This window comes from Canis lupus, chromosome 27 (assembly GCF_048164855.1).
Source record: "Canis lupus baileyi chromosome 27, mCanLup2.hap1, whole genome shotgun sequence".
NCBI classification, from domain to species: Eukaryota; Metazoa; Chordata; class Mammalia; order Carnivora; family Canidae; genus Canis; species Canis lupus.
Genome location: NC_132864.1, coordinates 35,301,893 through 35,313,091, shown reverse-complemented (window position 1 = coordinate 35,313,091; position 11,199 = coordinate 35,301,893). Strand labels below are relative to the sequence as shown.

At 41.9% G+C, this 11,199-nt stretch overlaps 1 pseudogene; it reads right to left on the bottom strand.

Moving 5' to 3' along the window:
- Window positions 1-7,814: 7,814 nt before the first annotated feature.
- LOC140619630 (TATA box-binding protein-associated factor RNA polymerase I subunit D pseudogene) lies at window positions 7,815-9,141 on the bottom strand (annotated as a pseudogene).
- Window positions 9,142-11,199: the final 2,058 nt, after the last annotated feature.

Genomic DNA, 11,199 nt, shown 5'->3' with positions numbered 1-11,199 from the left:
TCTCCAGGAGGGACAGTCACACTCACATGTGGCCTCAGCTCTGGGTCAGTCTCTACAAGTAACCACCCTAGCTGGTACCAGCAGACCCAAGGGAAGGCTCCTCGCATGCTTATCTACAACACAAACAACCGCCCCTCTGGGATCCCTAATTGCTTCTCTGGATCCATCTCTGGGAACAAAGCCTCCCTCACCATCACAGGAGCCCAGCCTGAGGACGAGACTGACTATTACTGTTTATTGTATATGGGTAGTAACATTTACACAGTGATTTAAATCTATGGGGAAGTGTAGCCAAAACCCCTTCATGGCCTCAGAAATGCTCAGCTTTAAAGGAAGGAGAGAAAGTGAGATGGGGAAAGAGTCAACACCACCATAGGAAGTGAAACTCCCTGGCCCCATTCTCCTGTTCCATGGTTCATGACAATGAACCCCATTTATCTCTCCCAGGGTGTCTCTATCTCTCCAATGTGACCTTCCAAGACTGTGCTTCCTTGCTCCCTCTCTGTCTAAAATGTTGAGGAGTGGGGCTTCCCTTCCATTATAGATAAACGAATACTGAGACCGAATCTACTATTTCAATATGGTCTATTAAACATAGAGCCTTGGTAGATCTCATTTTGTTCACTAATTTGATGATGAGGACCAAATTAATATTTACATCATGTGGAGTTTGATAAACTGTAATCCTCCATGTTGTTATTCCAAATCTGAAACCAGCGTCGGTGTTCATAGATGAATATTTAACAAGCATTCCAGAGATTTGTATGGAAGATAGTGTTTAAGAAGCATCTATGATTGTATTAATATGAAATTAGTTCTGAAAATATCCCTTAAATGCAAAGACAGTAAAATCTTCTACTTTAATCATTCCCACATCCCCCTAATGATCCAAGAACACTGAGAAACAGATTCAAAATTGCAATCCATTTGTGGTCACAACAGCTTGCTTTGGAGCAGTGCATGCTGTGGCATGAAGAAGTGAAGGACCACACGTGACCAGTAGATATAAATATGTAATTCGGCCTGGACACTGTACGATTTGACATCATGGCGCCTCATTGCCCAGGGCTCTCAGGGAAATATCAAGAGACATAGGATAGTGTACTTATTACCTGTTTGATGGCTCCTTCAAAATAATGTTGTGCAACACTTGACATTATACTTGGATGGTTTCTATTTCTTCTACTTTTATTATTTTTTTATTTTTTTTAAATTTATTTTTTATTGGTGTTCAATTTACTAACATACAGAATAACCCTCAGTGCCCGTCACCCATTCACTCCCACCCCCTGCCCTCCTCCCCTTCTACCACCCCTAGTTAGTTTCCCAGAGTTAGCAGTCTTTACGTTCTGTCTCCCTTTCTGATATTTCCCACACATTTCTTCTCCCTTCCCTTATATTCCCTTTCACTATTATTTATATTCCTCAAATGAATGAGAACATATAATGTTTGTCCTTCTCCGACTGACTTACTTCACTCAGCATAATACCCTCCAGTTCCATCCACGTTGAAGCAAATGCTGGGTATTTGTCATCTCTAATAGCTGAGTAATATTCCATTGTATACATAAACCACATCTTCTTTATCCATTCATCTTTCGTTGGACACCGAGGCTCCTTCCACAGTTTGGCTATCGTGGCCGTTGCTGCTATAAACATCGGGGTGCAGGTGTCCCGGCGTTTCATTGCATTTGTGTCTTTGGGGTAAATCCCCAACAGCGCAATTGCTGGGTCGTAGGGCAGGTATATTTTTAACTGTTTGAGGAACCTCCACACAGTTTTCCAGAGTGGCTGCACCAGTTCACATTCCCACCAACAGTGTAAGAGGGTTCCCTTTTCTCCTCATCCTCTCCAACATTTGTTGTTTCCTGCCTTGTTAATTTTCCCCATTCTCACTGGTGTGAGGTGGTATCTCATTGTGGTTTTGATTTGTATTGCCCTGATGGCAAGTGATGCATATGCATCACTTCCTCATATGCATGTTGGCCATGTCTATGTCTTCCTCTGTGAGATTTCTGTTCATGTCTTTTGCCCATTTCATCATTGGATTGTTTGTTTCTTTGGTGTTGAGTTTAAGAAGTTCTTTATAGATCTTGGAAACTAACCCTTTATCTGATATGTCATTTGCAAATATCTTCTCCCATTCTGTAGGTTGTCTTTGAGTTTTGTTGACTGTATCCTTTGCTGTGCAAAAGCTTCTTATCTTGATGAAGTCCCAATAGTTCATTTTTGCTTTTGTTTCTTTTGCCTTCGTGGATGTATCTTGCAAGAAGTTACTGTGGCCGAGTTCAAAAAGGGTGTTGCCTGTGTTCTTCTCTAGGATTTTGATGGAATCTTGTCTCACATTTAGATCTTTCATCCATTTTGAGTTTATCTTTGTGTATGGTGCAAGAGAGTGGTCTAGTTTCATTCTTCTGCATGTGGATGTCCAATTTTCCCAGCACCATTTATTGAAGAGACTGTCTTTCTTCCAATGGATAGTATTTCCCCCTTTATCGAATATTAGTTGACCATAAAGTTCAGGGTCCACTTCTGGATTCTCTATTCTGTTCCACTGATCTATGTGTCTGTTTTTGTGCCAGTACCACTCTGTCTTGATGACCACAGCTTTGTAGTACAACCTGAAATCTGGCATTGTGATGCCCCCAGCTATGGTTTTCTTTTTTAAAATTCCCCTGGCTGTTCGGGGTCTTTTCTGATTCCACACAAATCTTAAAATAATTTGTTTCAACTCTCTGAAGAAAGTCCATGGTATTTTGATAGGGATTGCATTAAACGTGTATATAGCCCTGGGTAACATTGACATTTTCACAATATTAATTCTACCAATCCATGACCATGGAATATTTTTCCATCTCTTTGTGTCTTCCTCAACTTCTTTCAGAAGTGTTCTATAGTTTTTAGGGTAGATATCATTTACCTCTTTGGTTAGGTTTATTCCTACGTATCTTATGCTTTTGGGTGCAATTGTAAATGGGATTGACTCCTTAATTTCTCTTTCTTCAGTCTCATTGTTAGTGTATAGAAATGCCACTGATTTCTGGGCATTGATTTTGTATCCTGCCACGCTACCGAATTGCTGCATGAGTTCTAACAATCTTAGGGTGGAGACTTTTGGGTTTTCTATGTAGAGTATCATGTCATCGGCAAAGAGGGAGAGTTTGACTTCTTCTTTGCCAATTTGAATGCCTTTAATGTCTTTTTGTTGTCTGATTGCTGAGGCTAGGACTTCCAGTACTATGTTGAACAGCAGTGGTGAGAGTGGACATCCCTGTCTTGTTCCTGATCTTAGGGGAAAGGCTCCCAGTGCTTCCCCATTGAGAATGATATTTGCTGTGGGCTTTTCATAGATGGCTTTTAAGATGTCGAGGAATGTTCCCTCTATCCCTACACTCTGAAGAGTTTTGATCACAAATGGATGCTGCATTTTGTCAAATGCTTTCTCTGCATCTAATGAGAGGATCATATGGTTCTTGGTTTTTCTCTTGCTGATATGATGAATCACACTGATTGTTTCACGGGTGTTGAACCAGCCTTGTGTCCCAGGGATAAATCCTACTTGATCATGGTGAATAATTTTCTTTTTTTAAATTTTTTTTTATTTATTTATGATAGTCACACAGAGAGATAGAGAGAGGCAGAGATACAGGCAGAGAGAGAAGCAGGCTCCATGCACTGGGAGCCCGACGTGGGATCCGATCCTGGGTCTCCAGGATCACGCCCTGGGCCAAAGGCAGGCGCTAAACCGCTGCGCCACCCAGGGATCCCTAATTTTCTTAATGTACTGTTAGATCCTATTGGCCAGTATCTTGTTGAGAATTTTTGCATCCATGTTCATCAGGGATATTGGTCTGTAATTCTCCTTTTTGGTGGGGTCTTTGTCTTGTTTTGGAATTAAGGTGATGCTGGCCTCAAAGAACGAATTTAGAAGTACTCCATCTCTTTCTATCTTTCCAAACAGCTTTAGGAGTATAGGTATGGTTTCTTCTTTAAACGTTTGATAAAATTCCCCTGGGAAGCCATCTGGCCCTGGACTATTGTGTCTTGGGAGGTTTTTGATGACTGCTTCAATTTACTCCCTGGTTATTGGCCTGTTAAGGTTTTCTATTTCTTCCTGTTCCAGTTTTGGTAGTTTGTGGCTTTCCAGGAATGCGTCCATTTCTTCTAGATTGCCTAATTTATTGGCGTATAGCTGTTCATAATATGTTTTTAAAATCGTTTGTATTTCCTTGGTGTTGGTAGTGATCTCTCCTTTCTCATTCATGATTTTATTAATTTGAGTCTTCTCTCTCTTCTTTTTAATAAGGCTGGCTAATGGTTTATCTATCTTATTAATTCTTTCAAAGAACCAACTCCTGGTTCTGTTGATCTGTTCCACAGTTCTTCTGGTCTCGATTTCGTTGAGTTCTGCTCGAATCTTTATTAACTCCCTTCTTCTCTTGGGTGTAGGATCTATTTGCTGTTTTTCTCTAGCTCCTTTATGTGTAAGGTTAGCTTTTGTATTTGAGTTCTTTCCAGTTTTTGAATGGATGCTTGTATTGCGATGTATTTCCCCCTTAGGACTGCTTTTGCTGCATCCCAAAGATTTTGGATGGTTGTATCTTCATTCTCATTAGTTTCCATGAATCTTTTTAATTCTTCCTTAATTTCCTGGTTGACCCTTTCATCTTTTAGCAGGATGGTCCTTAACCTCCACGTGTTTGAGGTCCTTCCAAACTTCTTGTTGTGATTTAGTTCTAATTTCAAGGCATTATGGTCTGAGAATATGCAGGGGATGATCCCAATCTTTTGGTATCGGTTCAGACCCGATTTGTGACCCAATATGTGGTCTATTCTGGAGAAAGTTCCATGTGCGCTTGAGAAGAACGTGTATTCAGTTGAGTTTGGATGTAAAGTTCTGTAGATATCTGTGAAATCCATCTGGTCCAGTGTATCATTTAAAGCTCTCGTTTCTTTGGTGATGTTGTGCTTAGAAAACCTATCGAGTATAGAAAGAGCTAGATTGAAGTCACCAAGTATAAGTGTATTATTATCTAAGTATTTCTTCACTTTGGTTATTAATTGGTTTATATATTTGGCAGCTCCCACATTCGGGGCATATATATTGAGGATTGTTAAGTCCTCTTGTTGAATAGATCCTTTAAGTATGATATAGTGTCCCTCTTCATCTCTCACTACAGTCTTTGGGGTAAATTTTAGTTTACCTGATATAAGGATGGCTACCGCTGCTTTCTTTTGAGGACCATTCGAATGGTAAATGGTTCTCCAACCTTTTATTTTCAGGCTGTAGGTGTCCTTCTGACTAAAATGAGTCTCTTGTAGACAGCAAATGGATGGGTCGTGCTTTTTTATCCAGTCTGAAACCCTGCGCCTTTTGATGGGGTCATTAAGCCCGTTCACATTCAGAGTTACTATTGAGAGATATGAGTTTAGTGTCATCATGATAACTATTCAGTCCTTGTTTTTTGTGGAATGTTCCACTGAACTTCTTCTTAAAGGGGAATTTTAAGAGTCCCATTTAAAATTTCTTGCAGAGCTGGTTTGGAGGTCACATATTCTTTTAGTTGCTGCCTGTCTTGGAAGCTCTTTATCTCTCCTTTCATTTTGAATGAGAGCTTTGCTGGATAAAGTATGCTTGGTTGCATGTTCTTCTCATTTAGGACCCTGAATATATCCTGCCAGCCCTTTGTGGCCTGCCAGGTCTCTGTGGAGAGGTCTGCTGTTACCCTAATACTCCTCCCCATAAAAGTCAGGGATTTCTTGTCTCTTGCTGCTTTAAGGATCTTCTCCTTATCTTTGGAATTTGCAAGCTTCACTATTAAATGTCGAGGTGTTGAACGGTTTTTATTGATTTTAGGGGGGGATCTATTTCCTGGATCTGAATGCCTGTTTCCCTTCCCAGATTGGGAAAGTTTTCAGCTAGAATTTGTTCAAATACATATTCTGGCCCTCTGTCCCTTTTGGCGCCCTCGGGAACCCCAATTAAACGTAGGTTTTTCTTTCTCAGGCTGTCGTTTATTTCCCTTAATCTATCTTCATGGTCTTTTAATTGTTTGTCTCTTTTTTCCTCAGTTTCCCTCTTTGCTATCAACTTGTCTTCTATGTCACTCACTCGTTCTTCCACCTCGTTAACCCTCATCGTTAGGACTTCTAGTTTGGATTGCATCTCATTCAATTGATTTTTAATTTCTGCCTGATTAGCTCTAAATTCTGCAGTCATGAAGTCTCTTGTGTCCTTTATACTTTTTTCTAGAGCCACCAGTAGCTGTATAATAGTGCTTCTGAATTGGCTTTCTGACATTGAATTGTAATCCAGATTTTGTAACTCTGTGGGAGAGAGGACTGTTTCTGATTCTTTCTTTTGAGGTGAGGTTTTCCTTCTAGTCATTTTGCTCAGTGTAGAGTGGCCAAAAGCAAGTTGTATTGGGAAAAAGAGAAAAAGAGAGGAGAGAAAGAAGGAAAGAAAAGAGAAAGAGAAAAAAAGGGAAGAAAAAAAAGAAAAAAAAAGAAGAAAAAGAGAAAGAAAAAGAAAGGAGAAAAAAAGGGGGTGGGGGAAGGAAACAAATCAAAAAGCAAAAAAAAAAAAAAATGAACCACGGGAGAGTATCTTCTGATTCTGTGTACTTTAAGTCCCTTGGCTTCTCCTGGAAGTTGTCCGTCTAACTGGTGTTCTGGGGGAGGGGCCTGTTGTGCTGATTTTCAGGTGTTAGCAGTTGGGGGAGCTGCTGTGCCCCTGCCTGGTGCAGGGCTCAGTGGGGGTTGTTTACCCCGTGAGGCCGCAGGAGGACAGCCATAGTGGCGGGGCCAGCTCTGGAAACCTGGATTCAGCTCTGGCAGGAACTCCTTCTGTAGGGCTGGAGGCTCTGGGGCGGGGCCGCTGATCTGCTCAGCTCGGAGCAGGAGCTTCCTTGCTGTCCTGGGCTCTCCCGGCCTCTGCCTGTCCCGGGGGAGGCCGGATCCTGGGCTGTATCCCGGCGCCCTGTGCTCCGGAGCCTGCGCTGGTGGATTCGCGCTCCCGGGCCACGCAACCCCCTCCGCGGAGCTGCCGCCTGAGCCCCTCCGAGCTGCTACTGGAACCGCGCAGCCCCCTCTGCACGGAGCCTCTTCCTCTGCCCAAGCCCCTCCGAGCTGCTCCCGGGGCCACGCAGCCCCCTCTGCGGAGCCGCCGCCCGAGCCCCTCCAAGCTGCTCCGGGTCCCACCCTGCGCGCTGCAGCCCTTAGGGAGCTCGGCGCACTCTCCTGGGCGCGCAGTTGCTCTGTTACTGCCCCAGGGAGCCCGAGGGCATCCTCGCCCTCCTGGGTCCTGCTCCAACTCCCTGCGGGCCCCTTTCCGCCCGGGAAGGTCGGTGCAGCTCCTGCTCCTCCGGGACGGGGCTCTCCTGTCCTGGGGACACTCGCCCCGGTCTCAGCCTGGCTCCTCGCGGGGCCCCTCTCCCTTGGAGGCCTTTGTTTCTTTATTTCTTTTTCCCCGTCTTCCTACTTTGATAGAAGCCCGAACTCTTCTCACTGTTGCATTCCAGCTGGTCTCTCTTTAAATCTCAGGCCGAATTCATAGATTTTCAGGATAATTTGAAGGTTTTCTAGGTAATTTGGTGGAGACAGGTGATTTGGAGACCCTACTCTTCCGCCATCTTGCTCTCCCCCTCCTCTTTCTTTCCTTATTATATATATTTGTATTTGTGTATTTATGACTGCTCAACTCTCCAGAAGTTTGGCAATTTATCTGAAATACATTATGTTTCTGGTTTATTTATTTTCTCTGTTAGGTTTTTTTTTATTTTTTATTTAAAATTAATAAATTTTTATTTAAGATATTTGACAAAGTTAATAAAATTTTTATTTAAGATATTTGACATGTGATTCCTTCTGCCGCCAATCACCATAGTTCCACCAAAGCCAGAGTGATTATCTTCAAAATAGCACTTTTAAAACAAACTTTTGTTCAATCCACAGCTGTCACTGTCCAGAGGTCTTCTCGGATCTCCACTTGAATATGGACATACTTCAAAAACTCCCCACTGTAATCTTTGAGGTCCAATTTCTTTAGAGCCCCATTTAGGGTCTAAATAGATAAATGATCTTCCTGGTTCTCAAACATCCTCTAAACATGAATGAGTTCAAATCGTATTCACCCCTAAACTATCACACCCTAGAACTGTACAGATTGTTGGGATACGCCAATACCTTTAAGTCCAGACACTGTTTTCAAGTGAAAAGCCTTAATATTCATATTCCTATCTCTTCCTTTTCAGACCATTCTATCCTCTGTCCCATGTTTTTGGATTTTGATGCTCTCTTTTTAGACGAAGCAGCTTCTTCAGTATATTCCTCTTGTCCTAAATACAGATTCATTTTCTTTGGTATTTCAGAACTTACTATGAATTCATTATTGTCCACCAATTTGATATCACATCCATCATCATGTTCAAGAGTTGTTGCAGCCTCTTCCACTGTTTCTGACTCTTCAATAGGAGAGAGAGATCCATCATCATCCAAGTATTTGTATCTACGACTGTCAAAATCTTCCCTTTCTAAATCTTCACCAACATTCATTTGTTTCAAGGATTCCTTGAGATAGTATTCATACTTCAATTTTTCAAGGTAGTTGAAAAATCCTCTTGCCACCGCTTGCTCAAAGCTTAAAATCTTTCTCCATGGTAATGGCTTTTTTACATTCTCAGATTCTAAAAATGGGAACCCAGATCCTTTGTCTTTAACTTGTTTCTTATTTATTTGGGAGCGTCTAGTGGTTTTTCTTCCTTCTGGTCTTCCCCTTGGTCTTTCTTTTGGCTTATATTTCCTCTTTTTACGTTTCTTTTTTTTGAATCTTTCAAAAATAGCTTTTAAAGTCAGTGGTCTTGGTTCAAAAGAGGAGTCACTAGATGAATCCCTTGCTTCAACACCTCCAGATGAACGAACAAACTTTCTAATAGGGTTTCTTTGCCCCTGTTTTGGTGAGTAAGGGACACACTGGGTCTTAAATAAGCTGCTACCAGAAGAATTATCACTTTCATTGTCAATTTCTACAGCTGAATTAGATGCCATTATAGGTTGAGAAAATTCGTTACTTATTCTCCCAAGTCCTCTCCAAATTGTATTCACCACTTGTTTGCTTCAGAGTTCTCAACAACCACGCGGAAGGAAAGCTCTCTGTTAGGTTTTATTTTTGTTATTATTCAGGGGAAATGGGACACATCTTCTCTTACAGACATTTAACCTCATATTTTCCCATCAGCCAGGTCTTACTAGATGTGTTACCATACTAGTCATAGCACCAGCTACTCCCCATAGGCTCCCGTGTTCCTGAAACCCCAAGTGTCTGTTTCTGCTGTTATAATCTTTGCCTATGAAGTTGGCCAAATATGCCAGTGCTTCTAATGACTTGGTGAAGAGGAAATAACTCTGCTCTGTGGTGACACCAGGGATGGTAGTAAAAGTCCTTATGACTATCTCATCTGGAGGCCTAGAGAACACACAGCCTGAATCCATACATGTTGCAAACCAGCTTCCAAACAATAAGCCATTTTGTTCAGGCCCAGTGGATTGAGGACAGAACTCAGGAGGTTCGGTCTCAATTCCCCACATCTACTCGTCACCTCTACAATGGAATCTGCTAAAATTTCTCTCTCCTCTCCCTCTGCCCTTCCCCACACATTATCTCTCTCTTGCTTGAATAAGTCTTAAAAATAATATATATTTAATATATATGTTTAATGCTTACATGTTTTATGAAATATAATTTCAATATATAATATGTATATATATTGATTACAAATTATATGCAAATATGAATTTTTTTTCTCTAAGAGAAGATCAGTTACCACAGATGACAGCATAGCATGCTCCAGTTTAGCCCCCTGAAGAAGAGCTTGAACCATATGACAAGAGGAAGACTGGGGTGATGGCCATCCTGTGCAAACAATGGGAGCAAGGGAATACAAATGAACCCCTCTGCATCTTTTCCCTCATCACTGAAAGGAACTCCTGGTTGATGAGGGAGGAGATAATCCTCCCCTCCTCAAGGGTCTCTCACCCTAGACACAGGTAGCAATACTAGTGAGTTTTTTAACGTGAAAATTTGACCAGGTATGGGATTTTCTCTCCATGCCTGAACATCAGCTCTGAAAATGACTCCATGAGGATTGAGGATGAAATGTGCCTGGAGAAAGTGAGTCAGAACTGAGAAATCATGAGGCTCCAGGGAATCCTGTGCAGCACAATCACACTTCACTGAGGACACTGCCTGCCCAGTTTGCAAAAATTTGTGTATTTTCTTAGACATCTGGCCCAGAAGTCTGTTCTCACAGGACCCATGCGACAGCGCCCCCTGCTGTGCTAACATGCTTAGCCAACCATCCCCTCTGACACCACCCAACACTCCTGGAATGGTGTTCGGACTGTGCAACTGGACCATTTTAACGTCACTGCCCAGGAAAGGAGAATGAGGAGTTGCCCCCTGTCACCTTTGGCCCTGACACTTATTTTCAAATAACTAATGCTCTCCAGATACTTCAATACATGATTAATTGCATGGTGCTCATATTACCAGATATTTCAGAATTATCTGACATTGAGCTTCTTCCAGGTGCCTGAGGTCATTACTAGTCTATCATCATCTTGAAACAAGTAAGGGTCATAAGGTTCTCAGGGTACCAAGTTGGTTCACACCTTCTAATAATTCTACGTGAATTCTTCTTTCGTTTGAACGTTGTTGTTGTTTTCTTGTAGGCTATATATATTGCCTGTCAGGTCTTCATCCCTCACTGCTAAGGCTTTTCAGCCTATATTTGCTATGAAAATAATGCCATCAGGGGATATGTATCTTCCACTCCTACTGACTTGTCTGAGATCAAATTTTCCCTTGAATGTTAGCCAGAAATTCTAATTTGTTTGTCCCTCTGATATACTTAGCATTTTTTAAGGATCATTCTGTTATTTACTCAGCATGATGATTCCTATCAAGAGAACATTACTATAAATGGACCTCTCCTTACTTTGGATGGGTTCTTTAACCTCCCCTGCACTGAAGTCCTCATGGTCCTGCACTCTAATTACATTGGATCCTAACCTAGAAGTTTTGTGCAGACTTCCATGAATTCACTGGAGTTGTGTGTCTGAGATCTGAGTCCAATGAACAGCTATTGTCTAACATCTTGCCTTACAGGGAACCAGAGGGGATGAGCAGTAGGCATTGAGGGA